Source organism: Cynocephalus volans, chromosome 16 (assembly GCF_027409185.1).
Source record: "Cynocephalus volans isolate mCynVol1 chromosome 16, mCynVol1.pri, whole genome shotgun sequence".
NCBI lineage: Eukaryota > Metazoa > Chordata > Mammalia > Dermoptera > Cynocephalidae > Cynocephalus > Cynocephalus volans.
In genome coordinates, this window is record NC_084475.1 from 65,654,936 (window position 1) to 65,675,389 (window position 20,454).

Genomic DNA, 20,454 nt, shown 5'->3' on the forward strand with positions numbered 1-20,454 from the left:
CTTCTCGTCTCTCCTCATAATATATTTTTAGCCAGACATGTACCTCCTTCTCCATTTGACAAAATCTAAGCCATCACTCCTATAAAGTCGTCATTAATTTCTTCAGTATTCATGGTTTCTTTTTCTCGATGCCATGACGATGATCTCATAACAATGTCATCTTGTGCTTGCCTCTTTCCATAGTGGGCTGAATTCTCTGGAGTCCCCACTATGTCTCACTAATCTCTCTAGTACTACTCTGGCAAAATGCTGAACACAATGGAAGCATGCAACTAACATTTTTTTCCGAAATGAAAATTTGTTTTAGTAATGCTTTGGAATTTCTCAAACAAGTTCACATATATTATTTTATACATTCATCCCAGACACCTTGTGTGTTGACAGGAAACTATTTTTGTCATTTAAAAATGAGTAAATTGAGACTCAGAGAGGGAAAAATATTTTTCATAGTTTACACAACATGTAAGTGTTGCAAAAAGGCATTTATTTCAATTCATATGACTTTACCTCTACTTTCCCTCCCCATGTATAGATAGAGAGCTGAGGGTCTTGGCTTGGGGTAAAATCCTGACACAATCCATGGCTATCTCTCTGTTAATGGGCAAGTCACTAAACCCAGGTGAACCTCGAAATCCTCATCTATTTTAATGGGAACTAATGATAAAATTTACTTTGTAGAGCTTTTTTGGATTCTTTACAAGTACACAATACTGGCAAGAGCTCAATAAATTTTAACCACTTTTACTAATTTTTCACTAATATTAGTAATTTAGAATGAACCAATCAGTTATTCCAAAGGCAAAAATAAAGTAAGGAGCCACAGTATATTTGCCCTATTTGGGCTCTTTTCTTTTTCTTTTCTCTTTTTTTTTTTTTTTCTTTTTGATTTATCCTTCTTTTCGGCATATAAGCCCAATGGCAAAAAACCAGCCATCTATTTGAGATGGCCATTTGGACTGCATGACCTCTAACTTTGTGATTTGTGGACATATGGAGTGTTTTGCATCACCAAGTTTTCTCTTTTGAGTCATCATTTGCAATGGATATAATAAACCATAACTGATATCAGCATCAAAACAGAGCCATCTAACTTGAGTAATAAATGCCCTTTTAGAGGGAAAAGACACTAACCCATTAGGAAGGGCACAAACAACAAGCAAGGGAGTGTGAATGACAGGCTTCCTAACATCAGGGTTTCTCAGTTAATTCCACACATTCTGTCCATTCTAGGATAATGTGTGTGATGGGGGCACAATGCAATTGGATTTTCACTCTCTTTTGGCAAGGCAGCTTGCAACAATAGACTAAACCTCAGTGCTGCCAAGCTCAAGTAGGCATGCCAGTCTGCCTCATTCCAGATTTGTGGCTTGTCTCCATAAAGTAATAGTGATTATCTTGTCTGTACCAATTGCAGGCTGCAGATGGGTAGCCTAATGCTGTAATGTCGGACTAAATTCTCTACAGATGAACTGGAAAATTTCCTCGTTCATTCAGAAATATGCCAGCCAACTGTCAGGTATCCAGGACTTCCTCACTTGCCCAGATCACCAATGAACAGACGGTGTTCACCACAATGATTAGGCTGTGTTTTCAGTTCAAATTCTTTTCTCCAATCTAATGATTTAATCCATTTTTCTTTCTTCAAAGACTCTGGAGAATGGTCATTGGAAATTTCTTAACCAGGAAGATTCTTCAAGAAGGCTGAAGGAAACTACTGAAACTACCTTGGGATTAGAGATGAAAAGTCTGTCTCTATGAGCTATTCATTGGCCATGACCCCATTCCATGTCAATCATTCTTCCAACGTGCCCAGTAGAGGACACCCTTTTGTGCCAATAGAGATGGGGAACGGGGGAGCAGATGCCCGCTCACTAGCTACTTGACTGTCACCACCAATAAAGGATACAACATAATTTTAAGGAATGCCGAAAGCCAAGACATAACATTTAAATAGAACAGGAAATGAGTGACAAATGGACTATAAAGAAGGAAGGAGGGAGGGAAAAATCAATTACATTTACATTTATAAAACATGTGAATATCGCTCAGTCTCCAAAATATCTTTTTTTGCCTTCACATATTTAAATGAATAAAGAGAGCTTCAGAAGATTGCCTACATGTGGGTTTTGTTATCGCTGCTATTGTTGATGTTTTGTAGAGTTTGCTCTTCCTTTAGCATTTGATCTGAGTACAGTTGGTTCAAAAACATCTGAGAGTCTCCATCCACAGGATCTTTCTCTATGGAGTGGAAATTTTGAAAAATCCAAAAGTTCTTTCTCAATATGTTTCTTTTACAGCTCTTCATCATCAATCATGAGTCTAAGTGATTCACTCACAGAAACCTTCCCAGTGAGTATGAGCTTTGAGTTTAAACAGGCTTATGTCCAAAACCTGGCTGTGTCATTTACAGTGTGCAAGAAACTTAGAAGCTTATTTAACTTTTTACAGCCTCAATTTTCTCATCTTTCGGAGTTAACTGTGAGGCCTCCACAAATGCTGTCCAGCCCATGTCAAAAACTCCCCAACGATTTCCCACAGGAACCATGTACAGTCTAACAGGCCTGCCAAATCTCGCCCCCACCTGGCTCTTCAATCCATCTCGTTTTACTCTCTTCTCAATACACCAGAGCCTGTGGCTTACATCCAGTTCCTTAAACATGCCGAGGGCTTTCCTCTCTCAGGGCCTTCTCATGTCGCATCTTTTCCACCTGAATCTCCTTACTTCCTGCTGTTTTCATGGCTGGTTTCTTCTCATCCTTCAGGTTTCATCCCAAGAATTGCTTTCTCAAAGAGGACCACTTTATCACACAGGTCCTTTTCTTTGTCTTATCATGGTGCCTGTTGGTTTTCTTTACAACGCTTCACAATTTGCATGTATGTATTTATGTTTCTTATTACCTTTCTCCTTCGTGGAGATAGATGCCATTCTACCTGGAAGATTTCCTTTCTCACAACTCTGTTGCTGTGAGTCATTGGAATTCATCCCTCCTTAGTGACACCACCTCTGGACTAGGTTAAATTCTCTTTGCATATATTTTCTCAGCACTCTGTGCTTTCCTTTAGAAATCCTCAAAATACTTCTAATTACTTGGCTTTTGTCTTTTTTAATATATTTATAAAAGGACAGGGTCCAAGTCTGTCATGTACTATGTTCATGCTGCTCAGTATAGTGCCTGGCACTTAGAAGATGCTCAATAAATGTTAGCTCCTATCTGCCATCATGTTACTATTAATTATAAATCCCATGAGCCCCTTAATGTTCCTCTAGAGTCTTCATGTGGATGCCTTCTTTACATGACGAAAAAACACGTGCACACTTTCTTCATTTTCTTTACTTCATTACTCTCTTCCACTTCAGAGCTATTGAAAATATAGAATTACTTTTTCAAACAATTTTCTTAGATTCAAAGAATGTGAAAAACAGAGCAAAGCATAACGTGTAGAAAGTGAGATGAAAATGCCCACCTGATTCGCTCTGTGGTATAATTGCTCATGTGGGTGATATAAACACTTACTTAGTAAATAAGACCCAAATTGTTTGTAGGTAGCTTCTAATTATCTCTTTTCTAATTTTACAGTTACAGCTTGTCTTTTTTAGCATTTACATCTTCCTCCTTTTCTCTCTCCTCATCCCTTCACAGCAGCCTAGTTTTAACTTTCTGTATCTGGTGGCAGTGCACATTTTTTCCCAAACACCAAACCCAGGATGACTACACTGGTTTGTCCTTTTCTGTTGGAAATCCTCTGCTCAAAAAAAAATCCCCAAATTGGTAAAATGCATACCTAGGGAAATTGTTGTCACATGGCCAAATCCAAAACAAACTGCCAATAAATAGAACCACTATGTGTTTTAGACATGCCAAAAATAAATAAAGGTATGGACATCTGCAGACTGATACAATTTTTGATTTCTCTACTGGAGGGCTTCCCATGTCCAAAATAACCCTCTTTCTAAAAATCCAAGCTTTGGCAATTAAATAATAAAGCTATATATTTGATCATTTTATTATAATAATTAATAAGCATTGTCTTTCAAATACACAATTAGAGTTTTCTTCCCTCCCCCTCAAATTTTTATTTTTCCTATTTAGTTCCAAATGAAATTAAATTACCCTAAAGTTTAGGAAACTGTATGGCAATCTATCACAGAAATGTGATCCAGAGAACAAAAGCAATCTTATAATGGCAAAAAGTTAATTATCTAAACACTTGCAAAATTTTAAGCTGTCAGAATAATGGACCAAATTTATTAAAACTAAACGGATTCTTGAAATGTTTAATCTCACTCAGAAGCACAAAATCATTTAGGTTTTATTAAGCTTTTAAGATAATACCTCCTTAAGAATTAATAGCATGTAAAATGGTCAAGTAACAACATTCTTTACTAACCACAAAAGCCTCTCTGAGAGGTTTGATATAGCGAAAAATGCAGAACCTGCTGATATGGAAAAGTGTGGGGAGTCATTGCTGACTACAGCAATGGACAAATACAGTCCTTTGAAATATAGGTATTGTTCAAGTTACAAAGAATTAGACAGTATTACATATCTAATTTAATGTTTGCTTGCCTAGGAGACATATTTTCCTTCTTTCCCTTCCTGTTCTCCATATCTACCACTTCCACATGTAGACAACCTTACCTTCTGGTCAAGCAGGCTAGATTTTAGTCCTGACAGTGTGACACTGAGCAAGGCACTTAAACTCTCTGAACTCCTCATCAAAATAGGATTTATAGCTATTTCATAAGGTTTGTGGATTAAGCAAAGTGTGCAAATTTCTTAGCATAAAGCCTGGCACATTTTGTGTCCAATAACTGGTGGCTACTGTGTTATTACCTCCATCCTTCATTTTGGGAAAATAGAAAATGCACGTCTCTTATTATCTTATGACTTAAAATGTGCCTTCTTGGTCAATCCTCATGACGCTCAGTTGTATAGATCTCAAACAAATTCTATAATAGCCAACTCCAAAATATTTTGCGGCAGTAGTTCTCAAAACTAAGAAACAAACAGTCACCATTTAAAAAAGAAAAAAAAAAAAGGTATCATGGATAACAGAAAATATGACTGCAGTCTCCTGAGCACTGGAGTTTGAAAAATACTGGAGTTCTAAAAGTATAATGCTGCCTCTTTTGGTGATCACTTGCAACAATCCAACTGCAAAGACAATTGCAAATTTGGTCACAAATGAGTTGAAAGTTTTAAAAACTGGCCATCCAAATAGGCCAGATGTTTCTACATATTTTTAAAATTATTTTGAAAATTAAAAGAGCTTTCTAGCCCTCAAAATCCTTGTGGATTACCTGAAAAAATTATTATCACTAGATGCCAGTTTGAAAAACGAAGTTTCATAGGGACAAAATTTTGTGACTGCCTTTCTAGAGAGCAGATTCATCTGCAAAGGCTAGAAGTAAAACTGAACTGTACCACTTTTTAGAAAAGTGTCTTTATCCCTATTTAAAATGCATTTTAAAGTAGTAAAAATCAATGCTTTAAGGAAAACAGGGTAAAAGGAGTCATGAAAACAAAACCAACCTCTACTTTCTTCCTATTTTTGACTCTGTGTTGCATCTTTCTTCAATCATTCTTTGGAAAGTTTGTCACAATCGATCCAGGGTTATAATCAACTCTACAGCATTAAGCCAGGTAATATAAAAATATGTATCTGGCCATGTCTAAAGACATAGGGGATGGTAGGAACTGTGATGAACTAAAGAGCAAATGCCCTTGTAATAATAAGGGGGTAACCTCTATCCAGTTCCAAATGATCATTGTCATAAAAAGACATGAGCCTAGTGTTCCAGATCTTCTAATTCTTCAATAAAACAGAAAACTAGAATTTTATATAAAATCTGATTTTTCAATGATGCAACTTTCTCAATTAAATTAAAAATAAACACTAAAGCCACTATGCAAGCTATAGTCAGCTTAGAACACCAGAACTTATTCTTCCTATCTACCTGTTACTATGCACCCATTAAACCACCTCTTCCCCTTCCCCCATTCCCTTCCTTTCCCAGCATCTGGTTACCATTATTCTATTCTATGAGGACTACATTTGGTTTGGTTTGGTTTGGTTTTGATTCTGCATATGAGTGAGATCATACGGTATTTGTCTTTCTGTGCATGGCTTATTCACTTAACAAGATTGTCTCCTGTCTCGTCCATGTTGCTGAAAATGAAAAGATGTTATTTTTTATAGCTGAATAGTATTCTATTGTGTACATACATCACGTTTTATATCCATTTACCCACTGATGGGCATTTAGGTTGATTCCACCTCCTGGTTATTGTAAATATGGGAATGGAGTGCACATATCTCTTTGATACATTGATTTCATTTCCTTTGGAGACATACTCAGTAGTGGGATTGCTGGATCATAAGGTAGCTCTATTTTTAGTTTTTTGCAGAACCTTCATACTATTTTCCATAATGGCTGTATTTTTTTTTTTAATCTGGAATCTTATATTGCATTTATTTTTGTTTACTTATTTTTTCTTTTTTGCTGTTGGTGGGTAAGGGAATCTGAACCCTTCACCCTGGTATTATCTGCACCTAATGGATGTATTAATTTACATTCTCACCAGCTTTGTAGTAAAGTTCTCTTCTCTCTGTATCCCTACCAGCATTTGTTATTTTCTCTCCTTTTGGTTACAGCCATTTTCACTACAGTGAGATGATGGTGCATTGTGCTATTAATTTGTATTTCCCTGATGATTAGTTGAGCAATTTTTCATATACCTGTTAACGATTTGTATGTCTTACTTTGAGAAATGTCTGTTCAATTCCTTTGCCCACTTTTCAATTGGGTTAGTTGTTTTCTGCTGTTGAGTTGAATTCCTTATATATTCTGGATATTAGCATCTTGTCAAATGCACAATTTGTAAATAATTGTCCCATTCTGCAGGTTGTCTCTTCACTTTGTTGGCTGCTTCCTTTGCTCTGCAGAAGCTTTTTAGTTTGATATAATCCCACTGGTCTATTTTTGCTTTTCTTGCCTGTGCCTTTGAAGTCTTGTTTGAAAAAAATATTGCCCAGTCCAATTCCATGTAGCATTACACCTATGTTTTTTTCTAATAGTTTCATAGTTTTGGGTCTTAAATTTGTCTTTAATCCATTCTGAGTTGATTTTTGTGTATAGTGAGATAGGGGTCTAGTTTTAATCTTCTGCATGTGGATATCCAGTTGTCCCAGCACCAGTTATTGAAGAAGTTGTCCTTCCCCCAGTGCATATTCCTGGTAAATTTTCTAACAGAATTTTCAAACTCTACATTATAATAATGATTTTTATCACCACCTTGTTGTCTCCATAATCCATGATCTTTTTTTTTCAATTGTCATGGTTTTAGTTTAGGCTTTTTTCATTTTCACCTGCCTCACTGGAAAGACTTGCTACATTGAAATTAGCTCCCCACCACCTCTAAAGATTGATCTGAAAGTCCATTTGAAGTATGTCATTTCTCTTTAAAATCCACCAACAGTTACCACATAATCTCAGGTAAAATCCAAACTTGTGACCACAGCCTATAAGATCATGCATGTTCTGGCCTCAGTTTACTGCCCTAGCCTCATCACTCGCCATCATTGCCTCTCGATTCTCTGTGCCTTGATCATTCTGAACTACCAGTATAGTTGGCCAGGGGACACCAGGCTCCTGTGGGTCAGACCTAGAGCTAAGAGTCAATGCCATCTCAACCACACAGATGAACATGTAGTAAGGACAATTTTATAAACAAAAATCAAGGGTGTTATTAACAGAAGGTGGTGGTTTATCTCCTCTACTTCAAATATATTTGGACATATAGACTCCATCACCTAACATTACCCCAACAAGGAGGCATATCTACTAAATTTATGGGCGTGGGCATATATGCAGGCCCAGGTGTAAAGTTTTTACATTGATGATATCTGCTTTATAATATTTGCTCTCCAAATGTGTCACATTCTCTCTTGTCTCTCTGCCATTTGTAATGTTGCTTCTTCTTCCCAGAAAACACTTTTTTCTTTTTTTGATGGTCCATTTGTCCTTCAAGATTTGACTCAAGTATTACCACCTCGAGGCAAACTTTCCTCCCTCTGGTCTTATTTAGTCATTCCTCATGTGGGCCCCCATAGCATTTTCTGCTTACTTCCGTTAGAGATTTTATACAAGGACAAGACCTAGCCTTTATACCAGAATCCTGGCAAAGGGCTTCAGTTTCAGTGAATGTTTGAAGAATGAAGAAGAATACATGGCTTATTTATATTTAATAAAAGCTAGCTATCAATTCAGATTATCCCACCTAATGTCATCTTCTAAGGAGGGACGTTTACTCCTTATCTCCCCCACTTCCTCAACACACCTCACCTCCTCATCTTATTATGGGCAAACAGAACCAAACTGCTGGGTGGCTCAGAAATATTTGTCTTACCATGTGGGTTGGGAGACTGAAGAGTTTGAGACCCACAGCCCCATCGCAGTAGCACCAATGCACGTGATCTCAACAATGATATCTAGTTGTTCATTTTGACCAAGGATTATTTACTTTCGATTTGATAAGGATTAAAATTAATTGCAGCTTTCTTACAGCTGAGTAGCTCAGTGATCACTGCCTCAATGCTCATTATGTCTTGATATCTATCAACACATACAAACCACCCATCAGTTCGCTAATTGGCATGTTCTGCAGAAGCCTCTGGAGAAAAGCCAGGAAACTGAGCGAGCACTCACTAGCTTCTGTGTGCCCCTGAAGCAGAGTGGAGCTGTCACGGAGCACTTTGATCACTGGAGACCATCGAGGTTCCTCCTCACTTTCGATATGTCAGGACTTTAACAGAAACCCAATATCATACTAAATCCAATGTCATCTTTTTGATACTTATGAGGAAACTAAATAAAATGGGCAATTAAAAATCTATGAAGGTCAATTGATTTTCTTTTCTAGCAATTATGCCTTATAATTGTTTGCTGAAAGAGGAATTGGCATTTTACAATGATTAGCTAGGATTTTTGTGCTTACTGAACCTCTGTGGGCTTAGAGGTTGGGTCTGGGTAAAAACTAAGAGCTGAGCAGCATTTGAGAAGCCTCTCCAAAGCCTTTCATCTAGAAGCAGGCTGGTGAGCTCACAAGGTTTCTGACATTTCTCCCCTTTCAACCAGGCTGGAACCCCACTGTAATCAAAATTTACAATGTTCCAGAACCTAGACTTTGGTTCTCATTAAAAACCCAACAGACAAAAAGGTCCAAGAGGCCTGCTAGCCAAATCTTTTCACACGGCAGGGAAGGTTTGCATTCAGTTTTATTTTTAAGTTAGCAGACTAGGTTGGAACTCATTTTGAAGGCAGATGAAAGAGTAGGAGCCAGTGTTTCATCTTCTGATTAATCCAAAATTAAACAATTCAGAGATTTTGATCACTTGGTCTTTTTTTAAAAAACATATGTGACAGATAATAAATAGCCATCTCTAACACACATAGCAGGATGCATTGTGTTTGCCTGCAGGCTCATTGTAGAGCATTCTTACGCTTATTCTAAGATTAGATAGCAAATCACAATTTCCTTTTAAAGGATTGTTACAATTTTCCTCTCTTATTGAAACCAAAGTGTATACTTTTTACTACTCAGACATTACTTACTTGATGCTCATATTCTCAGTAATAATCTATCTTCCTTTTTTAAAAAAATGTGATGAAGTGGATATGTGATTTATGTAAGCCTTGTAGTACATGAAAGGGGAAAGGAATTAAGCATATACTGCAAGGCTCTTTAGTTGCATTTGAGTTAAACAGAAATCTTTGGAGAATACCAAAGTATTTTGCATTTTCTAAGGTTTTCTTTTCTTTTCTTTTTCTTTCTAAACCAAGACTTGAAAATTAAAAGACTTTTTATGTGTAAATAATCAACACTTTAGGAAGTGAATGGGAACTCCGATATACCAAGCAAGAACATGGATATTTCCGGGAGATAAATGACTGACCCTCTATATGAAGTGCCTGTGACCATCCTACTCACCTGTCTTTAATTGTTCCACCTTTTGTTACTATCTCAGTCCTATTGCACTCTGGTCCCTCTGACCACCCTACCCCTCCACCTCCAAGCATAATAAGGAACTTCATCACTCAAATCCCCATAGGACTTTGTTATCCCTCCTTTACAATTCACCATGATGCATTGTAATTAGTTGCTTCTGTGAATGTCTTCCTGGAAGATTATGATCTCCCAAAGGACTAAGACTTGATTGTCTTTTTATTCCCACCATATACCAGAGTACCTTGCATATTTCTTTTGCATATACATTTGCTTATTTACACCCTGACTCTTTGCAAAAGAATATTTTGGGTCCTTTATAGGACAGAGGTGTTTACAATTTGAAGAAATAAAAGATAAAAGCATAAATAAAATAGAGCAGAGGAAAAATAAGAGATGATTAGTTGGCGCCCAGCACAGTTGCTAGAGTTTTATCAGTCAGGGTCTCAACAGGAATCTGATGCCACACTCAAATTGAATCCATTAAGGAGAACTTAATAAACAGACTATTCGCAAAGGTGTTGGAGGGTTTGAGAAAAAAAGTTGGTAGTGGAGTGCCTCCAGGAAAACAACAAAAAAAAACTTCTCTAGTTTTTCTAGTCTTGGCCTGAGGGGCAAGTTGGGGGACATGTTTAGGCTGGCTGGTTAGCTCAGTTGGTTTGAGCACAGTGCTGGTAACACCAAGGTCCAGTGTTCAATCCCCGTGTGGGCCGGCCGCCAAATAAATAAATAAAGATGAGGGAGTTGTTAGTGGTATCCAGAGAAAAAACTCTATGGAGAGGGCCACCAATAGAAGCTGTGGATTTATTAAGGGAAGCAACTAACCAGCAATTGGATAACCTGCGGAGAGCTTAGAAAATAAGTACGTAGCCTCACTCCTTTCTCTCCTTTGGATCTCTTTCTGGCAGCTCCCATGGGCCAAATTAATTGGAAGTCTGAGGCAGAGAAGTCCCTGATACAGTCCATATGGGTCAGGCCCCAGAGAACAAAGCAGGGTGTAAAAAAGAGGGGCAAGAAGAAAATATCCAATGCACAGTCTAAACTTGCAAATTGAGTTCTGGACATATTCGCAACCAGCCAGAACAAAATGAGAAGTGTAATTAGTTCCAAAAATCAGCACATTTATCCATAATAGCATATTAGTCGTTTGTCAAAAGGCACAAAGTCTTGATATAAAAATCTACCATGGGAACCTCGAAGAGCAACTTTTATAGAGTTCCTTTTTGTAGCTTCTGGAGGCTCCCTGAGGGCCCAGTACAGAGCAGGTGCGAAGGAATTCTACGAGGTTCCAATAATGGGTTATAAACCTACTAGTCTTACGGACTGATGACCCAGGAGTACAGTTCAGAGAAATTGGAGTTAAATGTCGAACGGAATAGTTTTTATGTAATTTTCCTTGAATATCGGTCATTTTCTTTTTAGCAAAGGTTTTGATAATAGTTGAGCTACAGACAGTTAATATTCTTTAGCAAAAACCAGGACTACAGAGGAATAACAGCAAAGCTTTAGGCTTCCCTTATCAAATCAATGGAAGATGGGGCCAGCTCCTTTTGTGAAATTGGAGGCGCCTCACCCTGATGTGCGTCTGAATAGATGCTCAGCTCAAGCAAGCCTGCACCCACAAAGTCAGGCTGGTCAAGCAAGCCTGCACCCACAAAGTCAGGCTGGTCAAGCAAGCCTGCACCCACAAAGTCAGGCTGGTCAAGCAAGCCTGCACCCACAAAGTCAGGCTGGTCAAGCAAGCCTGCACCCACAAAGTCAGGCTGGTCAAGCAAGCCTGCACCCACAAAGTCAGGCTGGTCAAGCAAGCCTGCACCCACAAAGTCAGGCTGGTCAAGCAAGCCTGCACCCACGAAGTCAGGCTGGTCAAGCTAGCCTGCACCCACGAAGTCAGGCTGGTCAAGCAAGCCTGCACCCACGAAGTCAGGCTGGTCAAGCAAGCCTGCACCCACGAAGTCAGGCTGGTCAAGCAAGCCTGCACCCACGAAGTCAGGCTGGTCAAGCAAGCCTGCACCCACGAAGTCAGGCTGGTCAAGCAAGCCTGCACCCACGAAGTCAGGCTGGTCAAGCAAGCCTGCACCCACGAAGTCAGGCTGGTCAAGCAAGCCTGCACCCACGAAGTCAGGCTGGTCAAGCAAGCCTGCACCCACGAAGTCAGGCTGGTCAAGCAAGCCTGCACCCACGAAGTCAGGCTGGTCAAGCAAGCCTGCACCCACGAAGTCAGGCTGGTCAAGCAAGCCTGCACCCACGAAGTCAGGCTGGTCAAGCAAGCCTGCACCCACAAAGTCAGGCTGGTTCTAAACCCTCGGAAAGACTCGATACACATTTGGTTTAAAAAGCAGAAATTGAAACACACAGTGGGCCATGCTCCAGTTTGTGCTTTATCTTTCCTACCAAGCAGACCCCAAAAGAAAGCATTTTCTTCTTCTCAGTCAGTACTCACATATATCCTGACAGAAACTAGTTACTTCACTCTTGCTACAGTAAAAAGAGCTAATGTCCCCTCCTGGTGTTCTAATCAGCATCATCCCCATCCCTCACGGGTTCAAATGACTAAGCGCTATGTAGGTATTCTACTAAGGACTTTACATGTATTAACTCATTTAAATCTCATATAAATATCACCATCTGCATCTTACACGTAAGAAAAATGTATAACAGGTAGCTTAAGTAAGTTGCTCAAGTTCACTCAGCATGAAAGAGGATTTAAACCTTGGAAGTCTGGTTTCAGTGACCTATTTCTTAACTATCACACGATTCCAACACTCCAGTCTAACATTAGACAGGGAAAGTAGATTGGAAAGCCTCCCTGTGAAATGAGAAACTTGACAGAACCAAGAATTGTTGCCCAAGTAATACTCTTAGCTCAACATTTCCCAAACTAGGATTCCACAAAACATCTTGTACTATAAAATGCACCAGGAAAAGGAAGATTCCAAGCAAGGACAGTGAGGTTGGAAAACACTGCATACTAGTAATTCTACTTTATCAGAATTACAATACACATTATCATATTACAGGCTCTGAGAAAGGACTCATTAAAGAAACCTTTTTTTCCTCTTGCATTTTCTGCTTTATACTAAACTTATTCTATCAGTAAGTTCATTCATTGCTTCATTCTTGCTAAGGTCAACAATGGTCTACATGGCACTAAATTCAAAAGACTTCTTAACAGCTCTAGACACAGTAGACCTCGCCCTCTTTTGAAACATGCTTTCACATGGCTTCTGCAATATAGTTCTCTTGGTTTCTTTCCTTCTATATATTTTTAGTTACCCTTCAACCAGCTCATCAACCACCTGCCAGTCAATAATTTTTGGAGTCCTCAGGACTAGGCCCCAGGCCCTTTTCTGTTCTTACTCAAGAGTCTATCCCTAGGTTACTGCATCCACATACATAGCTTTAAAATCCACCCATCTACATATGACACCCACATTTATAACAATATCTCAGACTTCATCTCAAATTGTAGAACCATTTTTGCAACTTCCTATTTGAAATCATGTCTATTATGTCCCAATGTCATCCTTTCAAGTACAGTATGTCCAATATGAAGCTCCTTGTTTTCCTCTCAACCTTTGTCCTCTTCCTTTAGTGTGACCTCACCAATAAGGTCAACAATGATCTGTATGCCACTAAATTTGCTTATCAATGTGTGACTCCTTGTTCCTGACCACCTGTAGGGGTAAAGAGATCTTCCCATCCACCCTCTGAAGGTTTGATAATCGAGTCTGCTGAAGTAAAGTGGCAATAGGCAGATGACCAAGAGAAAAGGCAAACAAATTAATATGTGTATGGGGACATCACAGGAAAGTGAGTCCCCTATTCCAATGAGATTTAGAAGCTTATTGGATTCTTTATATGCTCTTCTTCATAGGGGAGAGGGTGTGGGGGCTGTAGGCTCTTTCAGAAGAAGAGTAAATGATTTTTAGGGAAAATAAATAGAACCAAAGAACAGACAATAACCTGGGACAAAGTTCTTCTGGGCTCTGGATGTGGTTTCAACTCTATTTTTCTTTCCTGTGAGTTAATATTTCCTGTTTGATGAGATTATAGGGAGGGGCTCAAGACAAATTGCCTTCCTTCTGGATGAACTTCCCTTAGTCTAATAAGGAAAGTTCAGAAAGTCTCTGTGCTTCAGGAGGGACAGAGGGGCAAGAAATGGGGGAAGGGAGGGGAAGGCTAGAGAGACCTTGGTCCTAAGGCTGCTTCTTTAGTTCAAAGTACTCAGCAAGTCAAAGTGCCAAACTTTGTGGTATCATTTTCTGAGGCCAAACACACCCATATTCAATCATCATCAGATCCTTTGACTTTGTAGCTAAATGTCTCTCAAATCTATTATTTTCCCATCTTGACAACTGTTACTTTCCTCCCATGCATTTGTCACCCCTCTTCCCCTGGGTGACGGGACCACCAAGGATTACTCAAAGCCCATCTCTTCCAAGCAGTGATAAGCCCTGAAGGGGTTAATCTCCTGGAACCCTCAGGAGAGAGGCATTCCTTCTTTGGGAAATTAACCAAGAACTGGGGTTCTCACCCCACATTTACTCTCCAGACAAGGAAGTTACAGAAAAAGAACATAGGCAGGTTAATAGTTTAACACGTTCAACAACAGAGGCTGGTAACATTCAGGAGAACAAGCAAGGTGACATTCCATAATGCATTTTGCAAGAGGTTAAGTCGATCCACCAAAAAAAAGCTTTATCTTAGCAAACATTCTCTCTCCCTACACAATTTCCCAGTATCTTTACATATTAATCAGTAACTTGTCTGTCCTTGAGTCAGCAACCTTACTGTGCTACAATTCTTTATCTTACAACAGAGACTGTGGGGAAAATTTCCTGTCTTTTGCAAGGTCAACATTTTATATGTATTTTTAAGAAGTTAGGCTAACCCTGAAACTATAAGAAACTAGGCCCTGTGAAATATATTTGCTTTATAAATATTGGTGTATTTCACAGACAACTACAAGTGTAGTCCGTGTTACCATAATATTTTTCTTAAACTTTTCGCAACAACATATAAACTGATTGTGTGTGTGTGTGTGTGTGTGTGTGTGTGTGTGTGTGTGTGTGTGTGTGTGTGTGTGTGTGTGTGTGTGTGTGTGTGTGTGTGAGAGGGTGCATCGGGCATCTTCAGCCAATCTATTCTCCACCTTACAGACACATCCAACAACATGTCCAAAATGAGTAATACTTTTCTAAATGCCAATATGCCAATATAATCATGCTCTCTTGCTACTTAAAATATATCGATGGTACCTCATTTATCTTATGATAGATAAAACCTTAAGATGGTCTTCAGTGCCTTCTATCTCTCCAGCTTTGTCTGGCATTTCTCTTTTGCTTTAAGTCTCCACTTGCAATTCATCACAGCTGAGTTTATACCTAGAATACTGACACAAGCTATATTTTCTACCTGTAATGTTTTTCTCTCTCTTCCTCTTCTATTTAGTAACCATTCATCCTTCAGATTTCGGCCAAGCATCATTTCTTCAGAGATGTCTAGTTTAACTCTGAGATGAGACCAAATGCCCCTATTTTAGATTTTCACAAAACTACATACCTACCTTTTATAATACTTGTCTTATTGCAATTTTACATTTTCTAAGGTTAATATTGGCTCAAAATTTACATTCTCCATGAGACTGAGCTGTATGAGGGAGAGCAGTGTACTTTCTCTTCGTTACTGTATCTTTAGTCCCTAGCAAAGTGCCTTGAACAATATAGGTGCCCTTGGAGCCAGGCATTATTTTACCAGCACTTTGCTAAGTGCTGTGATAGAACATTAAAACTGACAGATCTCATCTCTTTGCTCATGAAGTTTTTAGACGTGTGTAAGGAAAAGGTAATCAATAAGCAAGTGCAATGCAATGTGTGGTAAGGATTAAAACAGGAGAGGCTCCAAGAAAAACCCAGATGTGGAAAGTTAAGAAAGGCTTCCCAGAAATAGAAGACCTACGTAATAATGTTCACTATGTAAGCACTTAATGCACAGTAATTCACACTGATCTTCATCTATGAGGGAGGTAAATTAGGAAACTGAGGAGAAAGAAGAGTATGTGGCTGGTCAAGGTCACTCAGCTAATTAGAAGGGGAGCTCAATTCACACCTAGACAGTCTAGCTCCCTCTTGTGTGTTCTTAACTCCACACCACGTTGAGTCTTTTTAAGTTGCCTAGGCAAGGGAGAGTCAAGAGATAGGCAGGGTTCCAAAGAAATGGTAGACCAGAAGCAAAGACCCTGAAGCACAAAAAGATTCTAAGCTTCTGAGAAACTAAATAAGCACATTGCATTAATAAAAAATAAATAAATAAAACAGTAAACACTAGCTACAATAGGGAAATTAATTTAGAGCAAAGCAAACCAAAAAACAGGTAACTCTTTTCATACATCTCAATCTATTAGAATCCTTTGGGACAAGTGTTCCTTGGAAGACCATATGTGAATACTGCTCTAAACAAAACAAAAATTGTTTTTAACAGGTTCAATCCCTACATGGGTAATCACTCCTTTTCAGGACCACAAACAAAAGACTACATCAAATTAAATATTTTACAAATATATTTCTCTAGTCACAAAAATGGCTCAAGGAAGGAATATGATTTCATCCAAAACAAATCCATTTCCAGAAGGTTCACACAACCTCAGTGTTTTAAAATTTATATCTTATCAAGTCCATGTGGAAGAATGTGGAAAAAATACAAGACGATTCTAAAAACCACTTTCCCTTAAAAAAAAAAAAAGAGTATATAATATACTCAAAGAGGATACAGTTAAAAAATATTGAGCTCACCCATTCATCCTCACATCTTTGAAGGACTGTGCAGGAGAAGAGGCTGGCAAAGCTAGATCAGGCATTTTTGCACATATCCACAGGGAAATCTAAATCTATAACCATCATCATAAAATAAAACAAGAAAAAAATCAAAATGAATGAAGGGCAAGTGATAGCCAAGGGGCTCACAATAATCAATTATTAAAATTCCTTAAAAGAGCAAAGAAATGCTTATCAGATCAGCAAAGCACCTTTTAATAAATAATATGATTTGGGTTTAATTAATGGCCTAATTACAGTTTTACCCAATAGGCTTAAATGCTCCAAAGGAACAGTTTGAGTCTCTTTGGTAGATACTCTGTGTTTTAAAAAATGTTCTAATTACATATTTGCTTGAGTAAATAATGTGCATTTTACAAAACTGCCTAATGATATATTTATACGACTATATTTACCCAAATGGCCTCTCATTCTGTACTAATGGAGTTGGGATTACTGTTCCTGGGAGACATGGGAAAACGGGATGACTCCAGCTTTCACCCTGACACCCCTGTTATTCTCACACTCTTCCTGCTCTTTCTCACCCCAAAACACATCGCTGAAAGCATATGACCCTCTATTCATCATCAGTTTAAACAGGAAAAAAGAATTCTTCCTCAGCCTTTTGTGTAAACACATTTACAGAAAGAGTACAGACTTGAAAAATAAGTATTTATACTGTATAATCCTCCATTAAAAGTAGATAATGAGACTGTGACCGAGGCGGGACATTCAAGGTGTAAATAGGTGCATATTTTATTTTGTTCTTTACATAGTGTCTTACAGTGCTTTACAAAGAATCAGACTATGTATTGAAATCAGATTGCTATGACTTAAAGCCACATACTCTTAAAACAGAGCAGTCATAGAAAAGCTGAATTTTAACCTCCCAATTTGTGATAACGTGTCCATTCATGACTTTTCAGTCATTTTTATATGGGTTTGAGAAATAAATCTAGAAAAACTGGATGCATATCTATTCATAAAATTGCATGAAGGCACTAAAAGTTCCATTTTATAGTTTTCCCATAAAATCTGACTCAGCAGGCATTTACCATTAAAAATTAAGTGATGCTTCATTCACAAAATAACTAAAAGATTTCTTATAAAATGCATTGAGATATTGGAGTTTCCTCAAAAAATTAAAAATAGAATTACCATATGATCCAGAAATTCCACTTCTGGGTGTATATCCAAGAGAATTCAAAGAAAGATTTTAAGAGATATTTGCACATCCATATTCATAGCAGCATTATTCACAATAGCCAAGAAGTGGAAGCAACCCAAGTGTCCATTCACAGAAGAATGGATAAACAAAATATAATATATACATGAAATGGAATATTATGCAGCCTTAGGAAAATATGACACATGCTACAACATGAATGATCCTTGAGAACATTATGCTACATGAAATAAGCCAGTACAAAAAGACAAATGCTGAATGATTTCATTTATATGAGGTATCTGGAGTAGTCAAATTCATAGAAACAGGAAGCAAAATGGTGATTTCCAGGGGCTAGGGGATGAGGAAGTGGAAAGCTGCTGTTGTTTAATGGCTGTAGAGTATCAGTTTTGCAAGAAGGAAAAGTTCTAGAGATTAATTGCACAACTATGTGAATATAATCACTACTAAACTGTACACTTAGAAATGGTTAAGTTGGTACATTTTATGTCACGTGAGTTTTACCACAATAAAAATTCTTTTTAAAAAACTGCATTGAGATCCTTTAAGACAGTTCATGGATAGGCAAAGTTACATTATTTCCTTCATGTTTATTAGGTATTTACTATGTAAATAGTAACTCTACAAGTAACACAGAAGTGGCTTTCATACAACTCTGGGTTACTACACCGGCCATACTTACATTTTTATAAGTTACAAATCATTTAATTTCTATAATCACCCTCTTCAATAGGGATCACTATCCCCATTTTATAGATCAAGAAATCAAGGCACAGGGGTGTTATGAGACAGAGCTGGAACTTTAATTCAGATCTCCAGGTTGCCAACTCAACTAGAATGTATACTCATTCAGTAATTTGTGTAATAAAGACCAGAGATAGAAGGACTAATCACTAAAATGGCCCCAAACCTTTTCTTTTAGGCAAATATCTTTCCTAGTGGTCATAACCAATAGAAAAAAAAGGCTTGACTAGAATTCCCTTTTATTCTCCTTTGTTATTAAAAAAATTTATCATGGTGACAACAACCATTTATTGCAAACTTACACTGTGGCAAATAGTACATCTCTACTATGCGTTCTAGGAGGATATTATTATCCCAATTTACAGATGAAGAAATTGAAGCTCAGTGAATCCAAGAAGTGGGCTTATGTTCACATGGTTCAACACGTGAGACATACTCAATCATTACTCAATACAACTTTCCACTTGAAAGAGGCAATAATTGTAGCTGGCTGTTTGGAAAGGCCTGTACCACGTAGCAGGAAAGGTAGAAGGACAAGGAGAGAGGGTTCCACTATACAATTGTACACCAAGATTCTCCCAGAGTATCAAGCTCTGATATAATTTGACTTTTTTGACTTTATTATTGCAGCTTTCTTGTTCACACTGCCCATGTCTCAGATGGGATGTGATAGGAGTCACAATCCAGTCAAATGCAGCACTGTGGACAAGCTAACACCAAAGAAATATGGACCACAATTATTAGTAACCAATAATAGAAGTTAATGCTTCTGTAGGGTTTGCTTTGTAGACAAAACTAGGGAAAACACACAAAAACAGAAGGTAAATACAGGGCATAAGTTATTGGTCAGATACTACAATTGAGTTATAGATACTGATATAAAGCAAGAGTTTTGTTATATGGCATGACCCAGGCAAGAAACATGGATAAGGTAAGACAATTTAGCAAAACACAGATTGAAAAAAGAATAAAATAAATCATCGAGAAAATAACGAATAAAGAAAAATACAGGTGAAAGAATAAAACTGAAGAATAAGATTAGCATCCCGTCCCATGCACTCAGTAATGGCCTACAGACACTAAGCTTCCTAGAGGTCAAAGCAAAGCAGGAAATGTGACAGGTTACACAAGTCAGTCAAAATCAGATAATCAGGAAGATAGATCTTGCTGATTTTTACATCTTAAATAATTTCTCTTGTGATCCCCATAAACAGGATACATTATACACATAATATTTTTAACAACATCTGAGGAAAGGGTACAATAGTGAGTTTCATGTGATTGTGAATTACCATGTAAGTCAAGGGTGAAGTCCCATACTTTAAAAAATGGAACATGTAACAAACTTCACATTAACTGTGCTGATCACAGTGGCATCCCTCTTGGATGATTCAGAAAGCATTCCAATAATTGCAGGGACTCAGAGCCCTCATTACGGGCACTAATTGTATTTTACTTTAATTGGGCAAAATTGCTACTTGAGAGTTCAAGTCAATAGAGTGCCAGATTAACTCATTTTCACCTTAATAAATGTGTAATTATTTATTAAAATTTTGAATCCTACTGATAACTCCTTTATAAATTCTTACTCTGGGCACTGTCTCATAGAGCTCAAATGATCCCATTGCTCAGAACTAAAGACTTATGATTCTGACTTGTAGAGTAAAGATGTTTACAGCATAGACCCCAAAGCACTAAAATC